The following is an 18,970-nucleotide window of genomic DNA, read 5'->3' as shown; positions in this document are numbered from 1 at the left end:
GCAAGGCGGCAGTATTTGGTCACGCAAATGCCATCTTCAGCATACTTCTGGTAGGCCCACGTTATAAACACTGAAGCTTCTCAAGATAAAAGAAAAGAGGTAAAGCTTTATTCAGTTTTCAGAAACCTGAAAATATAGCTGTTCTTGAAAAATAGCCTCCATAAGTAATTTTATGGAGTTGGTTTTTATTGGATTTAATTTAATTCTCATGGTAAACACTGGTATTCTGTCACAGGCAAGTGGTCTCCACAAGCAGGTTCCTAGATCTGTGTTTAGTCCTAGGTCCTCCAAGCTACACAGTCCCTCATCTGCCAAGGGAAGGCAGGCCTGCCTGTAACTGAGGGAGCGAGCAGCTGAGCCCTGCCTAGAACCCCTCTGCTCTCCAGGGTCGGTGCTCAGCCGGCATGGGCAGATTCAGCTCTGCTCCCTCTGACGGTACCCAACATTTACTTCTCCACCAGCCCTCACCTGCAGCCCCTCACTTCAGACGTCCATGGCGGATGCCTCAGCCCAGCTCCGCCGCGCTCGTAGTTTCCAGGTGCTGCCGTCCCCCCCCGCCATTCGGGCTCCAGCACCCGCTGCGCTGCTAGGGGGCGCGGTGCCTGCGGGGCGGGGCTTGTTGCCAGGCAGCCCGAGGCGCGCGCCTCTGATTGGTTGAAGACGGCAGGTGCGTGATGACGGGGAGGGAATGTGGTTTACCGTTGCCGTAGGATACCGGATCCTCCGCGAATGCTGTCGGGAAGCGCTGGGCGCCGTTGCCTGGCAACGGACGGACTCGCTTGCGCCCGGTGTGCCTGTCCCCGCAGTACGGCAGCGAAGCAGCATGGGGACCTCCGCCCCGGGACCCCCCTCCCACCCGCACTTTGGGCCTCCGGGCCCAGCCGCTGCAGAAAGGAAATGGCCGGTGTTCCTGTCGTGAAAGACCCCCGCTGATATCTTCAGGGGAGTGTAGGCCTCCTTCTCCTGTACATGTAACTGGGAGGCTCAGCCTCGCTCCCCACCAGAGACAAGTGGGACACCCACATCCCGGTTACAGACATGGTCAAGGTGATGAGGGTGGTTACCCTCGTGCTTTCATCTCCTGTGCCTTGCATATGTTGGCTGCTAGGCTCTCCGCCCTCACCCCCAACTCCCCCTGCCCCAGTTTTTGGGTGCTCCAATTTTCTCTAACTTTCAAGCAGTACCTGCTAACTATTTTGATTCATCTCGCCCACAGAAAAAGGTCCTTAACAAGGTAAAATCAGTGACCTATTAATCAAGACTCTCTGACTTTGCAGACATCTCTCCCAGGTCATTCTGTTTCCTCTGGACTGGGCTGTGAGGGGCTTTTCTGTAGTCACAAGACGCAGAACTGAAAAATCTACAATCGTAGACTTCATCTGCTGGAAGAGAGAAGAAAAACAATTTGACATTTAACTGCCGCAAAAGTAAACGGCAGAAGTGTTTGAACTATTGTTGTGGGTTAGCCCTGGCAGGCAGCTGAGCCACACAGCCACTTGCTCAGTCCCCCACAGCAGGATGGGGGAGAGAGTCGGAAGGGTAAATGTACGAAAACTCATGGGTTGAGATAAAAACAGTTTAATAGGTAAAGCAAAAGCTGTGCATGCAAGGAAAGCAAAATAAGGAATTCATTCACTATTTCCCAGCAGCAGGCAGGTGTTCAGCCAGGAACAGGAAAGTAGGGCTCCATAACATATGACGGTTACTTGGGAAGAAAAACACCATAACTCCCAATGCCCCCCCTTTCTCCTTCTTTCCCTCAGCTTTTATTGCTAAGTGTGATGCTATATGGTATGGAATATCCCTTTGGTCAGTTGGGGTCAGCTGTCCCAGTTGTGTCCCCTCCCAACCTCTTGTGCACTCCCAACCTGCTTGCTGCTGGAGCAGCGTGAGAAACAGAGGCGGCCTTGATGTTGTGTTAATACTGTTCAGCAATATCTAAAGCATCTGTATGGTATCAACACCATTTTCAGCACAAATCCAAAACATAGCACCATACAAGCTACCATGAAGAAAATTAACTCTATCCAGCCAAAACCAGTACAAGTATGGAGGAAGATAGTATCTATCATTTAAAGTTGTACAGATTAGATTTGAAGTTGCCAAACCTTCATTATTTTTTCTTTAACAGGTAATGTATGTTTGATTTGTAGGTAATGATGTCTAAGAAGCTCTCCTTGCCATCCTTCTCCCCTTAGTTATCCATGAGTAAGAACAACAGGAGTGACAAATATTCAAATGAAAAGCTACTTAGTACTGTCAATAATGCCAAGAAGGCAAGGGAAAGCCTGGTTTGTATAGCTCCCAAACACACAGCAATGAACCCAAGTGCTTTGAGGTTTGTGCATAACACAGAACTACAAGACAGAACAAGGAAGAGACAGCAAGCTGTAAGTGTGGAACCCTTGATATGTTAAAGGCTTTAATATTGTTTAAATGATCTGCAGTGGGACCTGCTGCATGTATAGCCTAAAAGTTTAGGACAAATGTTGTCAGAATGGTTCTTTTAAAACTGATGGTGACTCACTGGACTACTGAGGAATGTTTCCTGCCGAGGTCTGAGTGAGGATGACCTGGTGCTGCCTACTGGGAGCTTTTCTCTGGTTGCTAACAAAGATCAGTAGAACTAATTTTTTGTATGTATAATATTCAGCAACAAGCTGATGTCTTCTTTAGTATTTCCTAACAGAATATCTTTAATGAATTTGTAAGACAAGTGTGTGTTACCTAAGGAATCTTTTATATTAAAGGAATTTTCAATTGGACCCAGCATGCTCAGATGAAAAAAGTGTTTGTATTTCAATTTAAATGGTTTCTGATCTTATCTGCCACAAAAGAATATTCTTTGCAGGATACTGAGAGCTTATTTTCCATACATATGCTCAATAATAATATATTGCACATATTACACTTCAATTGCAGTCTATTACTAGCGTATTTAATGACTGAAATGTTGCCACCCAATCTCAAGATTCATAATAGTTTATATGAATCAGATTACATTTCTGTTTCATATAGGCAAAAACGTCATCATTGTGTCTGATAAAGGGACAATGGACCAATAACCTTAACATCACAGCACAAATGTTTGCTGGTTGTACTAAGAAATAGTTGCAAACAAGAAGAAGCTATTGCCCTTTAGGCACTAGGCAGTAGAGGGGGAGGTGACACTCTCTTTGCATAGTGCCTTATACAGGTGTTTATAAGTACAGTGTTCAGAACCGGAAATCTCGGTTCCTGAATCAGTATTCTCTGGAGGTTTAGGAGATCAGATTTGCACAATAATTGAGCATGTTATTTTTATTCTGAAAGTGATTATGACTAATTAAATGTGTCTCAAGTCTGCAATATTACAGATGTTTGCCAGGGCCTGTTTCTTGTTACTGACACGTTAAGCTGTTTTGTCTGTGTTGATGGGTTGAGAAATGGCTAGAGCAGCCTGCTCAGGAATTCGCAGCACCTGGCTGTGAATAGGGAAAACATCATCAAAGGGCTGTGTAAGAAGTAGAAAAGACAGTGAATAGACTGTTCTGCTCTTGGTAGCCCTATGTGGTGCAGAAACCTGTAAGACTTCTGCAGCTAGTCTCCAAAGCCGCTCTTACAGTAAGGACATCAAATACACAGAAACATAGGGCAGACCTGGGTACTCTCCCAGCTGCCAACAGTTCTTGGCTTCGGCACCTTTTTTCTGAACCAGATGTCATTTCTGTGTACTTCTGTGTAACCTCTTATAGATTTCTCTTCCATAAACTTGTTCAACCTCCCGTTGAACCCATGTAAACTTAGCATCTGCAATATGTTTTGGCAAACGTTTCCACAGATCAACTTCTTCCTTTTGCGAAGAACCGTACCCTCTCATTCATTTTTAACCAGGCTCTTGCTAGCTACATGTGTCCTTGGAAATAGCTGAACTGTTTTCAAATGAAAACTTCCAGAAGTAATTTCACCTTGGGCAAAGAGACAATGTAGGATACGCTTTGACAGCAGTGTACTGTATTAGCTTTTTAAACATTACTGCACTTGCTAGTACAGTCTAATGGAGTGGCATTAGAAATTCAACTATAGTAGGTCAGGGGTTAGCAAAGGTTAACTGTAAAAGTGTTTGCCCTAACTCTTATTTTTCATTCTAAACTTGGACCTGTGCTGCTGCTAGGGTCTGACTTTTAAATCACTTTCACAGCAGTACTCATACAGTACTACCCCAGCTTAGATATCTCCAAGGGAAAGTTTTTGTCAAACCAAGGTAATGGTAAAGTTAGAAGTTAACTGAAACCAAAAGTTTATAATGGATGGTTAAACAGTATCAATTCCAGTTACTTCTGTTGCCTCCATTTATGATGTTTCCTTGGTTATATGTTTTTGTAAACAAACATTCATCTTCTGTTGCTAATATGAATTAATCAAAATGCTGTATATCATTCCTGTGTACTGAACCAGTTTTCTGTTTCTTGTGTTTCTCTGCACGTTTATGTATTTTGCTTTATTTTTAATGCACAACTGCTAAGAACAAATAGTGTAAGACCTCCAATACCTCCTGAACAACCTCATCCTTCTTTAAAGCCAAATGTTTGTAAACCATCTTCCTCTCTCTCTGCTCTTGTATTTGAAGATGCGGAAGATATAATTAAAGCTAATATTACTGATCCTCTGAAAATTATTCAAGTTACATGTGAAAAAGAAAAACTTGTCTTTCTTTATATGACTGATCCAGTCCCTAAATTGTTAATTCAATAAAATAGATTAATCTGAAGTGAGTTAATTTTCAAAACTTATGTTCAGTTTATACATCCCAATTTGTGTTTCTCTCTTGTAGTTCTTAATTGTAAGCACTACTATCCATCCTGTAGCTAGCTGCCTTGCTAAAATAGGCATAAATCTTTAGGTATGTTTTACTGCTCTGTTAGTTCCTTCATATGTTATTTTAGTTCTTTAAAGTTAGATAAAATTATGAAAATGCTGTTTATTGGGAAAGATTTTTTTTTTTTAATACGTATAGTAGCAGATGAAGTGAAAGCCAAAATTGCAGTCTTCATAGCTAATACAATACAAAGTCTGTTATTATTTGAAGAAATGCATAGCTCTTTTAGGACTTAAGCAACACAGGGCCCCATAAAATTGTACTTTAATTAACCTGGCCACCCATTGTTAAACTATTGGTCTGCACATCCCCAGATATGTGGTGCTTATAGCCCTGCTGAAGACCTAGATATGTTTGAACAGTGTATGGCAAATCCAGAGAAGCAAATGGAAAGTATATATATTCCTTCAATTCAGTTAACTTCTCACTAAAAAACTGATTGATGCAAGATGAGGAGAAATGTTAATTTATAAGTCTAAAGGCAAAAAGATTAAAGGAAGCCTGGAAACATGGAAATAGGTAAAAACAGAGAGGAGAAAGTCAGGCCTATCTGTATTATCCTCATGGCAATAGATACATTCAAAGTCTTTTTTCCTTTTGTCCATTAAGCTGCAGTGCTACACATTTCAAACACTGAACTTTTTGTATGATACAGAGGCTTCCTCTCTCCAGAAAATTCCAGAGGTGGGGTAATGTTTTTAAAAATATAATTAGTGAGTTTCCTTTCAGCTGTTGGTGAGGGTCTCTGTGATAATGTGCTTTCAGAGCTTTTTTTGGTGTGTGTTTCCCCTTTTTGTCAAAAGTCAGGTGAAAAATGCTTCTTTCTCTCCCCTCTACCTTACATGACTACTAAAAGAAAATTAACCGTGTGATCTATCTTCAGGTTTGTCATCTGGGAGATCAGTGCTGCAGTCAGCAAACATCCTTCAGGGGTAAGCCTGGCATCTATGCTCAAACTGAGATTCTGGACAGTAAAGTCGTCATCATCTGCACTAATACGCAGACAGAGGCTCAACTCTGTAGAGTGTTTACAAACATCTGAGAATATTATTGCTATTCTGTCATCCAGATTGCAACATCTGGCAGGTCCAGGCTTACTCCAGTGATATCCACAGAGACTGCATCCTAAGTTCCTGTCTCATGTTGTTCCTCGGAGATTTACAATTTCTGTGGTGGCGTAGTGGGTTGGAAAGCGTGCTTGAAATCTTGAAATATACTAAATAGACTTATCTGATATTTTTCCTTTTTCATATGCATAGTATGTATATAATTTTTGTATATGGCTTATGTAACTTCTATTGCATGCTCTTTAATGAGTGGTATTGCATTGGGTTTACATTTCTTCAGGGTTTGGTAGCAGGAGGCGGATGCAGGGGGACCTCCACTTCAGGTTTGTCATCTGGGAGATCAGTGCTGCAGTCAGCAAACATCCTTCAGGGGTAAGCCTGGCATCTATGCTCAAACTGAGATTCTGGACAGTAAAGTCGTCGCACTAAGCACTAATACGCAGACAGAGGCTCAACTCTGTAGAGTGTTTACAAACATCATTATTGCTATTCTGTCATCCAGATTGCAACATCTGGCAGGTCCAGGCTTACTCCAGTGATACCAGAGACTGCATCCTAAGTTCCTGTCTCATGTTGTTCCTCGGAGATTTACATTTCTGTGGGTGGCGTAGTGGGTTGGAAAGCGTGCTTGAAATCTTGAAATATACTAAATAGACTTATCTGATATTTTTCCTTTTTCATATGCATAGTATGTATATAATTTTTGTATATGGCTTATGTAACTTCTATTGCATGCTCTTTAATGAGTGGTATTGCATTGGGTTTACATTTCTTCAGGGTTTGGTAGCAGGAGGCGGATGCAGGGGGACCTCCATGAGGAGAGGCCAGGGCTGCCCTGTGCTGGACACCACTGGTTGCAGCTGGCTCCAGTGGACCCACCGCAAGGCACAGCTGAGTCCCTCAGCCAAGATGATGGTGCCTCAGGGAAAGCATATTTAAGAACAGTAAAAAATGCCACGAAGGCAGAGGAGGAAAGGAAAAAAAAGTGTGAGAAGCAGCAGTGTGAACAGCAAGGCCAGGATAGGAGGAGGGGGAGGAGGTTCTCAAGGTGCCCAAGCAGAGATTCCCCTGCAGCCCATGGAGGACCATGGTGGAGCAGATATCCACACTGCAGCCCATGGAGGACCCCACACAGCAGCAGGTGGACGTGCTGTCCTGGTTTCAGCTGGGATAGGGTTAATTTTCTTCCTAGTAGCTGGTATAGTGCTGTGTTTTGGTATTAGTACAAGAATAATGTGATAACACACTGATGTTTTAATTGTTGCTAAGCAGTGTTTATACTAAGTCAGGGACTTTTCAGCTTCTCATGCTTATTATTATTATTATTATTATTATTATTATTATTATTATTATTATTATTATTATTATTATTATTATTATTATTATTATTATTATTATTATTATTATTATTATTTCAAGTATTAAACTGTTCTTATCTCAACCCATGAGTTTTCTTACTTTTACTCTTCCGATTTTCTCCCCCATTGCACCAGGGAGGGGAGGATGAGCGAGTGGCTGTGTGGTGCTTAGTTGCCGGCTGAGGTTAAACCACAACACATGCCCTGAAGGAAGCTGCAGCCCGTGGAGAGCCCATGCCAGAGCAGGTGTATCCTGAAGGATTGCAGCCTGTCGAGAGGATTTGGTGCTGGAGCAGTCTGTTCCTGAAGGACTGTACCCCATGGAGGAAGCCCACACTGGAGCAGTTCTTGAAGAACTGTATCCCATGGGAGGGACCCCATGCTGGAGAAGGGGAAAAATGTGAGGTGGAAGGAGTGGCAGAGAGGAGCTGTTAAAGACTGACCACAACCCCCATTCCCCATCCTCCGCTGCCGCTCATGGGGAAGGAGGTAGAGGAGTTGGGAACGAAGGAGTGAAGTTGAGCCTGTGGAAAGGGTAGCAGGTTGCTTTATTTTTTTTGTCTTTGTTTCTCAATACCCAAATCTATTTTAACTGGCAAAAATTAAACTAATTTTTGCCCGGTCAAGTCTGTTTTGCCCTTGGTGGTAACTGGTAAGCAATCTCCCTGTCTTTGTCTCAACTCACAAGCTTCTTCACCCTATTCTAAAAAATATGTATTTCTAAAAGTGTAGCTTTATCTTGATAAATTGCATTTATTTACTGGCAGCCCTTGTAACCAGCACTGCTTAACATTCAAAATATGTGACACCAAATCAGTGACATGGGACTTTATCATATTGAAAAAGGTTACACGTGCAGTCTGGAGGAATTTGGAGGTTCCCAGCTCAGACGGCTGGAGGAGGTAATTGATTGTCACTGGCTCAAAGCTCTGGCATTTTCTATTTGTTCTGTTAACATTTTGGTATTGCAGAGCTTAAGGAGCTCACTACTGCTTTCAGGTCACAATCTGTTTATCGGAATCCAGAGAGCTTGCAAAAGAAGTTGTTGGAAGTGCTTGTGAGGCTGCTTGGGCTGAATTCGGATTCACTCCTGATGATTACATGTGTGGAAGAGAGATTACAGGTGTAAAAGGAGGCTGAACACAGTGGAAGCGGCTCTGTTCAGATACAACTTTCCAGTACACTTTTTCACAGCTAACCCAACATTCTCTGGAAAGTCTAATATTCCAGTTACTCAGCTTGTGATTTTATAATTTTGTAAAGCAATAAATTTAGCTGAATATTCCCAAAGAATATTAAATTCTTGGAGAAGAGAATAACAGCAGTTGTGACTGCTTGTTTGACGAGGCTCCTTTTGCCCTTCTTTTTCATCAAAGAGGTTCTGCATTACTGCTGCTATAGGATACGTTAGAAAAGTTCTTTTGCTGGCTTGTGTATCAGTTAAATTTAGGAAGTGGGAATGGTATAAAGCTGCATTTCTTCATTCCCTTTTTTTTTTCAGTTGGACCTATCTTGACCTCATTGTCAAATGCTATCTGAAAGTCTGCACTACAGACTTCAAATTCTGTGCCTGTTCATGTTTTTCTGGTTTATGAATTGTCTCCTATTTTTAATTTGTTTGTAAATATACTGTCTAGGAAAGGCAGAAGAGGTCCTCTCCAAAATAAATTGTGACTGTGTGTAGTCACTGCAGGATCACCTGACATCTGTCAGAGAGCCCAAGCAATTTGAAGCCTTGCTGTTCTCTGGAGGAGTCATAAAGGGCTGGGAACTGTGTCAAGGGGAGATCCATAGAATTCCTTGTAGGTGCTTCAGGGTCCTCTAATATTGTGGTTTTGCGTAAATCACAAAAATGGGCAGTTTGTTTCTAATTCAGCCCAGAAATGTTTGAGTGGTACAGTTGTGTATTTTAATGTTTGTGGTATTTTTATTAACACGCTTTTTTTTATTTCCCATATTGAACAGGCATCAACTGATGTACATGCTCCCAACTGTGTAAAAAAAACATTGCAAGGAATCAGCTGTAAAAATTATCTACGCGGAGCAGGGAATCAAAAGATCTTCTTGCAGGAGGTTAACCTGGTTAGTGCTTGCTGCTCTTCTTAGAAAAAGCTATTTTTGTGCTTTCTCCTCAATTATTTCATTACCGTTAAAGTGTAAACATAGTGTTCTTTATAAATTGCACAATAGTAACTGTTGAGCTGATTAATTCTTTAAATTCTGAGCTAATTAAATACGTAAATAAAACCTGTATAGTAGGTCAAACCACATACCAATTTAGTCTCTGAACGGACTGAAAGTCTGTGTGTTTTAGATTTATCAAATAGCAAGAAGATTCTCTCATAGTACTTTTAACCAATTCTTCAAACCTGATGTATATGAGCAAAAACTACACCCTGATCTCCTCAGTTAAGAAACAAGATGCTAAAATATGTTGACATTGTTGTTAGATGAGCTCATAGCTGCAAAGGCATGTTTTTTGCTTTATTCCTTCATTTTATCGCAGCATTCTGTATGTGTATTATGTTATTATTTACATTAGATTTTAAACGTCCAAATGCATTCTGCAGTTAAATTTGCTCCAGTCTCTGTTTTAATTAGAACTGGGAAAGGAAACTAAATATTTCTAAGGTTATATATCTGTGCATAACTCTACCAAAGATTGCACTAGACTTCTTTAAGAAACACATTTCTAAGTGGTCTTGTAAAAGCTATGGTGAGATCTTGTTCTTCACTCACAAAGTATACAGTCATGGTCTGGGCTAACAACAACTTTCAGGTCCTCTGGTTCTGAGCTTCTCTAAGAGATAGAGACATTTATGGTATAAGTTAAACTTTACTATGGATCGAAATGACATCATTTTTGGTGGGCAGCTCTATGGGTGGCAGCATGGCCTGGAAACTTTGCAAAGTCATGACCCAGACCATGGCATTCCTTGTATCTACGGCCGCCAGCACTGAGTCCATCCTAGTGCACGTTCACCCTCCAAACTGCAGAGGTCCTTCAGAAGTAGCATTATGCCTGTCTTCTGCCTGTACCAGTGGTCAGAATCCTCCTCTTCCTGGAGATGAAGCTTTCAGAACCACTGCTTGTGGTAAAGAGGTACCAGAATAGGACTGAAGATCGTACTCTATGATTATCTGATGAGAGTGCTGAGACTCCGAAGATGAGATTCAGACAGTTTAAATCTTCTCTCTGCCTGAGATTTTCTATTGCCAGTGCTTCTGAAGCCTGGAACCAACCTGAATGAAGTGTAGGCAGTGGAAAATCAATGACTGACTGCACATGAGGCTGGTGCCTAAATTAAGTAGTCCTAGCACTTGAATACCTTGGGGGTTCTCCTGCTTCCTCCTTTGCTTCCTCCCTTTCTTCATTTGTACCTCTAGTCCCAGAGTACATAATAAATTATGTTAATTTTCATGTCATTTAGTTTTGTTTTCTATTATGTCAGACTATTTATCATCCTCAAAATCCTCCTGGGGATTTCTTTCTACCTCGTGCTCTTACACACTTTTGTAATCCTCCATGAGGGGGAAGTGTCATAGTTTTGCCATTGGTTTGTGTATCCTGTAATTTATTTAATTAATCCTGTAATATCCTATATATTTCAGCATTGCTGAAATCCTGAATCTTTCTATCATTCAGTTTTTAACTGAATGTGTGTTATGTCTGTTTGTGCCTATACAAGTTGTCTAAGATGCTCTCGGTCTTATGCTACCACTATAAATAATTAAATTAATGTGATATTTTTAATAAAAAATGTTTTGAAAGTCATTCAAGGCTCAAGAAGGAGGGGTCATTTTGCATCTATTTAATATGATGATGATGCTGTGTCTTTGGTACAGGAATTCCAAAGGACTGCGAGGATATCACAGAAGAATGAAAACAACTTTGCTTCAGTTTTATTCTGTATCCATGAATGTTTAGTGCTGGAGATAATATCCAAAGGGATCTTTCACCTTAGTGAACTATTGGTTGCTTATATGCTTACCATTTACATCTGGATAATGACTAACGGGAGAACCAGGGAAGTTTTTATGCCCTAGTGAAAAATTCAGACTTCCGGGCGGTTTGGAAGACCTTTGCCTGCCTACGCTTTTTCTACAAAAGCACATTTAGTAGTCCAGTTCTGGAGTTCCTTTATGCACGTTATACAATAAAACTTCCATCATCTACTTTGGGGAACAAAATTAATTTATCTAATTTTGGAGATGCTCAGCACTGTATGATCCCAAATAGTGCTATGAAGGACTTAGCTCTCATCTTGTCCCTGCTGGGCTTCAGAGGCTACATATTTTTCTGTCTGTTTTTGTCAGCAGTACCCATTTGGATGAACACTTCAAGGAGTCCCTGAGAGATTGTCTTTCCCATGGAAGGGGGTAGAGGGAAATGAAACTATCTGTCCCATTTTTAGTGCAGATTTAAGTCTTCCAGTGTTTGAATACCTCTTGAAAACATCACTGCATGACAGTGAAGGTCCGTTACAGATTCAATTTCTTCTTCGTTTGGAGGGGTTCAAGGACCCATTAATGGGCAAGAGACAAGAGTCTCAGCTGAATAGTTAGAATATTTGTCTGTGAAGGGTGGGGACATGGTTGGATGAGAATCTATTGATCAAAATAGGACAGGGCTCTTCAATGCAGTTTCACAAATAGCTTAAGCCAATGTAAGTCCAGGCTGGGGCCTAAATGAGTGAGTGTCCTGCTTATAACTGTTCTGTCCCATTGTCCCCCCTTACAGACCTGTGGCACCAAATAGACCAGGCCAAAGGCATGAGTGGGTAAAAATTAGTTTACTGCTATTGTGATTAATTACAGAGGCTAAAATAGAAATTCATAGTAGACATTCATTTAGCCTCAACCAGTGTAATTTTCTCTTTTTATAGTAAGACGTAGAAAATGGAGTGTTCCAAAGCTGAATGAAAAGACATGAAGATTTTGATGTTCAAAGGACACTTTTTTGGGTTATAGAGCCTTGTTGAATGGAAAGAATGGGTGTATATGTGAAAGAAATTTGCAAGACAGGTAACTGAATGTGGTTAATGGCATTTACGGATGCCATTAATTCTAGAATCCTTAGATTAAAATATCTTCAGTATAGGACAATAGATAGCTGTAGCAAGATGTGAATGAATATTTCAACATCACTCCATTATAAATGTAATTATAGCTTTCTACTAACTGCTGACATTGTAGCGTGCAGCACTGAAGAAAAAATAGATGTTTAGGGGAAAAAAAGGTAATTTAATTTCGGCAGAATTGAAGGTCAAAGTTTTGAAATATGAGCATTTAAATTTAGTCACCTAGTTCTGTAATGAGGCATCTTAAAGAGAACATGACTTTCAAAAGTGCTGAATCTCACCAGAAGTGGACGTATCACCAAACCTAGTCTAGACAAGGTAGGACATGTTCATCTTTTCACACTGCCAGTTTCAAAAATTAATATGAAGGTTAATCTTTGCTGAGAAAACTTACCTCCCAGAAACTTGCTAAGAAGTAAGCTGTATTGATTAATATTCTTGTAGATAAAAATTTTGCTGGTATGGTAGCTGAAATATTCTGTTAAGAGCTATTGTTCACTTGCATGAGTATGTGCTCATATCATCTGACATCAAAGCAAATGAACAGGATTGATTAGCCTGTGTACAAACCTTGAGACTTAATTAATTCACATTTGAAATCTTACTTTCTCTCCCTATTTTGCTGTCACATCTGAAGGCAATATATGCCAAATAGAGATTTGCTGAAAAATGTGTGCCTAATCTCCTAGAACTGGAACATTTCCTATGTTCCTGGATTGAAATCTCATTTTTTCCAAGAAATTTTTCTTCTAAACATTTTGCTTTGTGCCCTGTCTGTCACAATCTTTTCTGGACAACCCTTGGTATGGTCCCAAGGAGCAAAAGGACTCACTTGTACTCGCTTGTGAGAAACAAGTCTCTGGATGACAGCAAAGCATAGCAAAATTGTTGCTGTGCCATAGGAAGAATCTCTTGAAGCTGATTTTGAGCTGATTTAGCACATTAGTAAACATATGTAATTCTTTTGGCTGCAGTGGAGCTGCTCTTTATTTCTTCCTCTTTAACTGACATCCGATGCACATTGCCTAAAGTTTGTGCACAGAAACAAACTTAGAAACAGGTGGAAGTTTTGCTGCTGACTTCTGTGGGATTGTACCATCTGCATTTAGTTTGCACTAGGCTTTTTTTCCTTTGTTTACACCTTAAAAATATGCTCAAAACCATATATAGAAAGCAATTTTTCATAGAAGATTAAGTAAATATTTATCACTTAACATCTTCCCTGTTTGGATCTTACAGCCATTTTTCAAGTGTGACTTTTAATTCCTACTTCTGGACCTGTGGACAATTGCTTCACAGTCAGCAGCAGAGGAATCCACGTAAGCGCTGTCGAAGAGCTCTTATTTATGAGGTGGTAGATGTGCTTCCTTGAGATGTGTCATCTTAATAGGTCCCATGATCTGCTCTTCTTCCCTTTTATCAGTTTGAGAAGGACATGGAGGACTGCTGGGGCAGCTATCATCTTTACCCTGTTGAAGGAGAAGAAGTAATGCTTGCTGGAGCTCAGCTCAGGTGTGTTCCCCTGGTGAGCATGCCTGGCTGGAAGGCAGTGGCAAAGCATCAGAAGAACTCACGTAATTCCATCACTGGGGAGTTGGTGAAAGATTTCCACTTATGTTAACAATCTCCTGGACTTGGACTTCGGGGGCTTATACTTTCAGTAACAACCTTTTGGATTAATTCTGCTTTTGTATTGTTTTTTTCTGTAAAGATTTTATGTAAACCTATTAGAAATTCTTTATCTTTGATACTTTAAATAAGCAATGATATTGACACATCCCCAGTCTAAAGTTTACCTGTCCACCTAAATTCATCTTGTCAGTAGACAATTACTGCTAGTTCTTTACAAATACACTACCTCGGTCCCCAGGTTCTTAGTATGGTTTTCTTACCTGGAATTTTCCATTTTTTAGATTTTATAAATAAATAACAACAGTAAAAAAACCCTTAAAAGAAAGAGATCTACTATCACGCTTCGAGATATCAACTGATCAGTAATTTCCAGGTAATGCTCTTAGTATGGTTTTCTTACCTGGAATTTTCCATTTTTTAGATTTTATAAATACATAACAACAGTAAAAAAACCCTTAAAAGAAAGAGATCTACTATCACGCTTCGAGATATCAACTGATCAGTAATTTCCTCAGGTAATGCTGAAACTTACTTTAGGAGTAGGTTACTCCAGAGTATATTTTCAATGTTACTTTCCTCTTCTTTTCAAATATGGGATAAAGATCAGTGCTGCAGAAAGAAAGGTATGAGAGATGAGTCCCTAATCTGAAATGGTAAAACAGGCTCATATGTGCTAATGCCAATGTGATAAAACCAATATGAAAACAAATTGTGTCTGGAATTGCTCTCTTCAGAACTGCTTAGAACTGTGTCTATATAATATAGTTGGTTTTTATTTCATGCATTTTATATTGCATGATAAAAATTCACTAGGTAGCTAGCTACTCTTCAGTCACCCAGTGGGAAATCAGCTTCCAAACAGTCTCTCACATATGGAAGGCCCATAGCAGATCTGTTCATTATAGGATACATTTTCTCATTAAATTATTACATTACTAGCATAATGATTACATAATGGAACATCCCATAACTCCTTTTTTTTGTATTATTTTTTGGTATATGTCTTTACCTTGCTCAGAACTTGGGAACTGAGATGATCTTTTTTGGTGTGCTTGCTTGTTTGCGTGTTGCAAGGGAATACCAGCCTAAATGGATCATTAGCATGGCAAGAAGCATAAAATTACTTTTGCCAAACTGAATACCAGTGTTGTATAACAAAGAATAAAACTGCAACCTGTCATTTCACCAGCATTTATTATATAAACAACTTCTAATAATGAAAAAGAACAAAGAACTACTAAAAGTGTAACTGAGCTCAGCTTTCCTCATGCTTTTATAGCTAGTCTTGAACTCTTTGCTCTCCTATTCTCACCATCCTGATGCATTATCACAAAAGGATGTTTTTGATACTGATTCATGCAGTACCCTGTCATGCCTCTTTCTTTTGGGGAAAAAAGGACCACTGCAATAATGCCATTGTGAAAGTGAAAAAAGAGAGAATAAACTTTTTTTTTCTTTTCCTGTAAATATCAATATAATCTTATTCAAAATTACAAAATCTAACAGACATTCCTTCTATCAGCTTTCCCATATTGAGAGGATGGTGAGAGATGATTCTTTGCATCGCTAAAGAAAAGATGAGAAGAAATCAGCTTAATTAGCAAAAAGGAAGTGTTAGTTAGAATACTAAGAAAAAAGTCTTCTTTATGGAGAGGGTGATGAAATTCCACCCAGAAAAGTGCAGAATTTTCCTTCTTCTAAGTTTTTTGTTATTTTTGTTGTTGTTATTGTTATTAATTATTAATGATAATAATAAAAATTAGTAAATGTCATTGTTATGAATAACAATAATAACAGCAACAAAAACATATTAGAACAAATGTCTGTTTGGAAGGTCTAGCTTTTCTTAGCTTTCTTCAGAGCATGTTTTGGTTGGGTGACGTCTATAGCCCTGTGTTTCTAACTACACAGGAAGTGTATGTCAGAAGTTTTTCTGCCTGCACATGGGCTCAGGTTCTCCAGCTACGTGAAGTTTCTGAAGAGTTTTAACATGAATCCTGTGCCAGTGCTGAATGGTTGTGAGGTAATACAAGTCCCTGCCTGTATAAAGAAATGACCATTTGCCTCTGAGGCTGCCCTGCAGCTGGAGTCTGTTGCATTTGTTGTGAAGATTTTGGTATGCTGCTCACAGGGACAAGAAAGCTGGACATCTCTGTTGTATGATGTTGCTACTGGGCAGAATGTAGCTTATATTCTAAATCAAAGGGTGTGATAACTGTGGGTTTCTAAGCTTTAGCTTATGTGATTTGCTTTTGCATTTTTCCACAGCTCAAAGCTTCTTGAATTTTTCAAACTTGTGTTTCTGTTTGTTCACTTTTTAGTAATTCACAATACCCTGTTATATGATTTATCATTAACTACTTGTGTCTGTCTTCTACTTTAATTCCAAGTTGATGTAATTCTTCACATCAATGATGTGAAGCTTGCATTCACAATGATGCTTGCAAGCATTAATGGAGCAGAAGAATCCCTTCCCTTGCACAGCTGCCTGCACTCTTGCTAACACAGCCCAGTATGCAGTTAATTTTTACTGTTGAAAGGGCACATTGCTGACCCATGTGCAATTTGTTGTACACCAAGACCCCTAGATTTTTTTTCTGCAGATATGCTTTTTAACAACTCAGTGTACAGCCAGTCCTTTTGCATGAGGTATTCTATCTCACATGCAAGATTTATCATTTGCATTTGTGGAACTTCAGAGATTGCTGTCAGTCCATCTGTCCAGCCTGTCAGGATGCCTCTAAAATGCAGCTGTGCCTTCCAGTGTATCAACTATTCCTCTTACAATTACCTGCCATCCACAAACTGGATGCACTCTCCCTTCATCCTGGTCATTAATAAAGACATTAAACTGTATTCATCCCCATATAAAACTTTGAGATGCACATATAGATTGCTGTAAATTGAGTGTTATAGAGAAATAATATTTATTCCAGCTGTTTAGATTATAAGTTCTGTCTGTCAGTCCAGTGTTTCTTGATACTTCAGTGCTTCATGCTCATGGGGGCTGGGAGGCGGAGTGCACAAATCCTGTAGGGTTTGTTTCACTTTTCTAAGGGTATCTTTCTTTTGCTTGTATTCTAAAGTAAAGAGTTGTTCCATTTACAATACCTTCAGGCTCCCTTTTGTCCCATTGTCTATTTTGACAGACCAAGCTTCTGCAGCAGTGAGTTTTGCAGGTAGATTACACAGGTTTCTAAAGAAGCACTATTCCCTATCTTTTAAATTAAGCCAAATTATCCATTTCGCAGTTACTATGCTTGTTTTACTCTGCAGTGGCATTTCTGGCCACTTACAAATACTGTTAGTGTCTGTTTGGTCAGTACCTTGTATTAATCACATGAATGTACAGGACTACCACAATAAGGCCCTTCTTTTCAAGTAAGATCTCTGGTACTATTACAGCACAGAAATTTATTACTATATTGTGACAGCTTGTGAAGTCTTAGTAGTTGTAATAATTCTTCATTTTGTGTTGGTAGTCTTTCTTAAAAATAGGAACTGCCTTCACTTTATAGGTTTGGGACAGACCACTGTCTCCCAGCATATGGGATGTTCTCTTCTAGCTGCAGTGTGGAGAAGCCCATAGTCCTTCAGCTCCCAGCCCCTTTTTCACTAATGACTGTGAGAGAAGTTCCCCCTCACTTGATGAAGCTGCATCCATCTGAAATACACAGCATTTTATCTGCTTTAAGATATTTATTGCAAGTTTTTCCTCAGAATTTACAGTAGTTTATGTAATTATCTTTGATTCTGCCTGTGGAAACACAGCTGATACAAAAGGAAGGAAGGTAATTATTTTTCTGACCCATGTCCCTTACACACCTCCTAAAATAGTGTGCTATTACATCAGTCTCCACATTGCTGTTAGTCTCTCCAGCTTTCTGAGATCAAATCTCAGAAAGATGATGCATTTTTGCACTATCATAGTGAAGTAGTTGTCTTCCAGAAGAGCTCAGAGATCTTAAATATCTGTGCAATCTAAGATCCTTGTCATCCAGTTGTATGGGATAGTTGATGTAATTGTGTGTTTACTTGTAGTTATTAATTTCTAACTAGTCTTGTATGGTATATAAAATTCTTGACTAAGCATGCACCTAGGAGATGGAAAAGGTAGTCCTGGGACTTGGATTTTTTTTAAACCTCTTCTTATCTGTGGTTTCTTGTAGACATAAAAGCTATGTTTCCATAAATTGTGACTACAGAAACAAAAGAAAGAGGCTTTGCCTATAATCTCTCAGAAGTATCATTTGTTTATGAAATTCAGCAGTTCAGGACTGTCTGTCCTTTTCCAGTCTTCTACTGTAGTGTGCCTTTGAACCACTTGTAGTTTTCAATTTTTAATATACAATAAAATAATTATTTACTTTAACATGCACTGTTTCTGACGCTCCTGAAAAAATGCATAATTTAATTTGTATACGTTGTTATTACATACAATATTCAAACAAAAACATTTGCACAGGAATTACAGGCTCTGTCTTAGAACCATAAATATTGTATTCACTTTACTTCAACTTTTGGTACTCTTGCTCAGGTCAGTCATACATTACTTTGTGAATAATTGCATTGATTTTGATTGTTTCCTGGTGAATAAAGTTTCCATTCAAAGTGGATTAAGGTGGCAAATTCTTATTCTGTGGTCATTAATGAATACATTTGTGTGTGTGTTTGATTTTCTAGAGTGTAAATTTGAAAACTTGGATCCAGCACAACTAAATTCCCCAGTTTCCAAATATGCCAGATTTGTGAATCAGCTGGATTCACACCATCTAATAGGTTGCCAAATAGGGTTGCCGCCTAACAGAATAATAGAATCATAGAATCATTTAGGTTGGAAAAGACCTTTAAGATCGGGTCCAACCGTAAACCTAACACTGCCAAGTCCACCACTAAACCATGTCCCTAAGCGCCACGTCTACACATCTTTTAAATACCTCCAGGGATGGTGACTCAACCACTTCCCTGGGCAGC

The 18,970-nt window shown here is 39.5% G+C and overlaps 1 pseudogene; it reads left to right on the top strand.

The window, feature by feature from the left end:
* Window positions 1–493: 493 nt before the first annotated feature.
* The window catches only part of LOC103895141, a 60,013-nt pseudogene continuing 41,536 nt past the window's right edge, over window positions 494–18,970 (top strand).

The sequence above is a fragment of the Aptenodytes forsteri genome, unplaced genomic scaffold, assembly GCF_000699145.1.
Source record: "Aptenodytes forsteri isolate BGI_AS27 unplaced genomic scaffold, ASM69914v1 Scaffold224, whole genome shotgun sequence".
Lineage (NCBI taxonomy): Eukaryota > Metazoa > Chordata > Aves > Sphenisciformes > Spheniscidae > Aptenodytes > Aptenodytes forsteri.
This window is presented reverse-complemented; position numbering and strand designations above follow the sequence as displayed.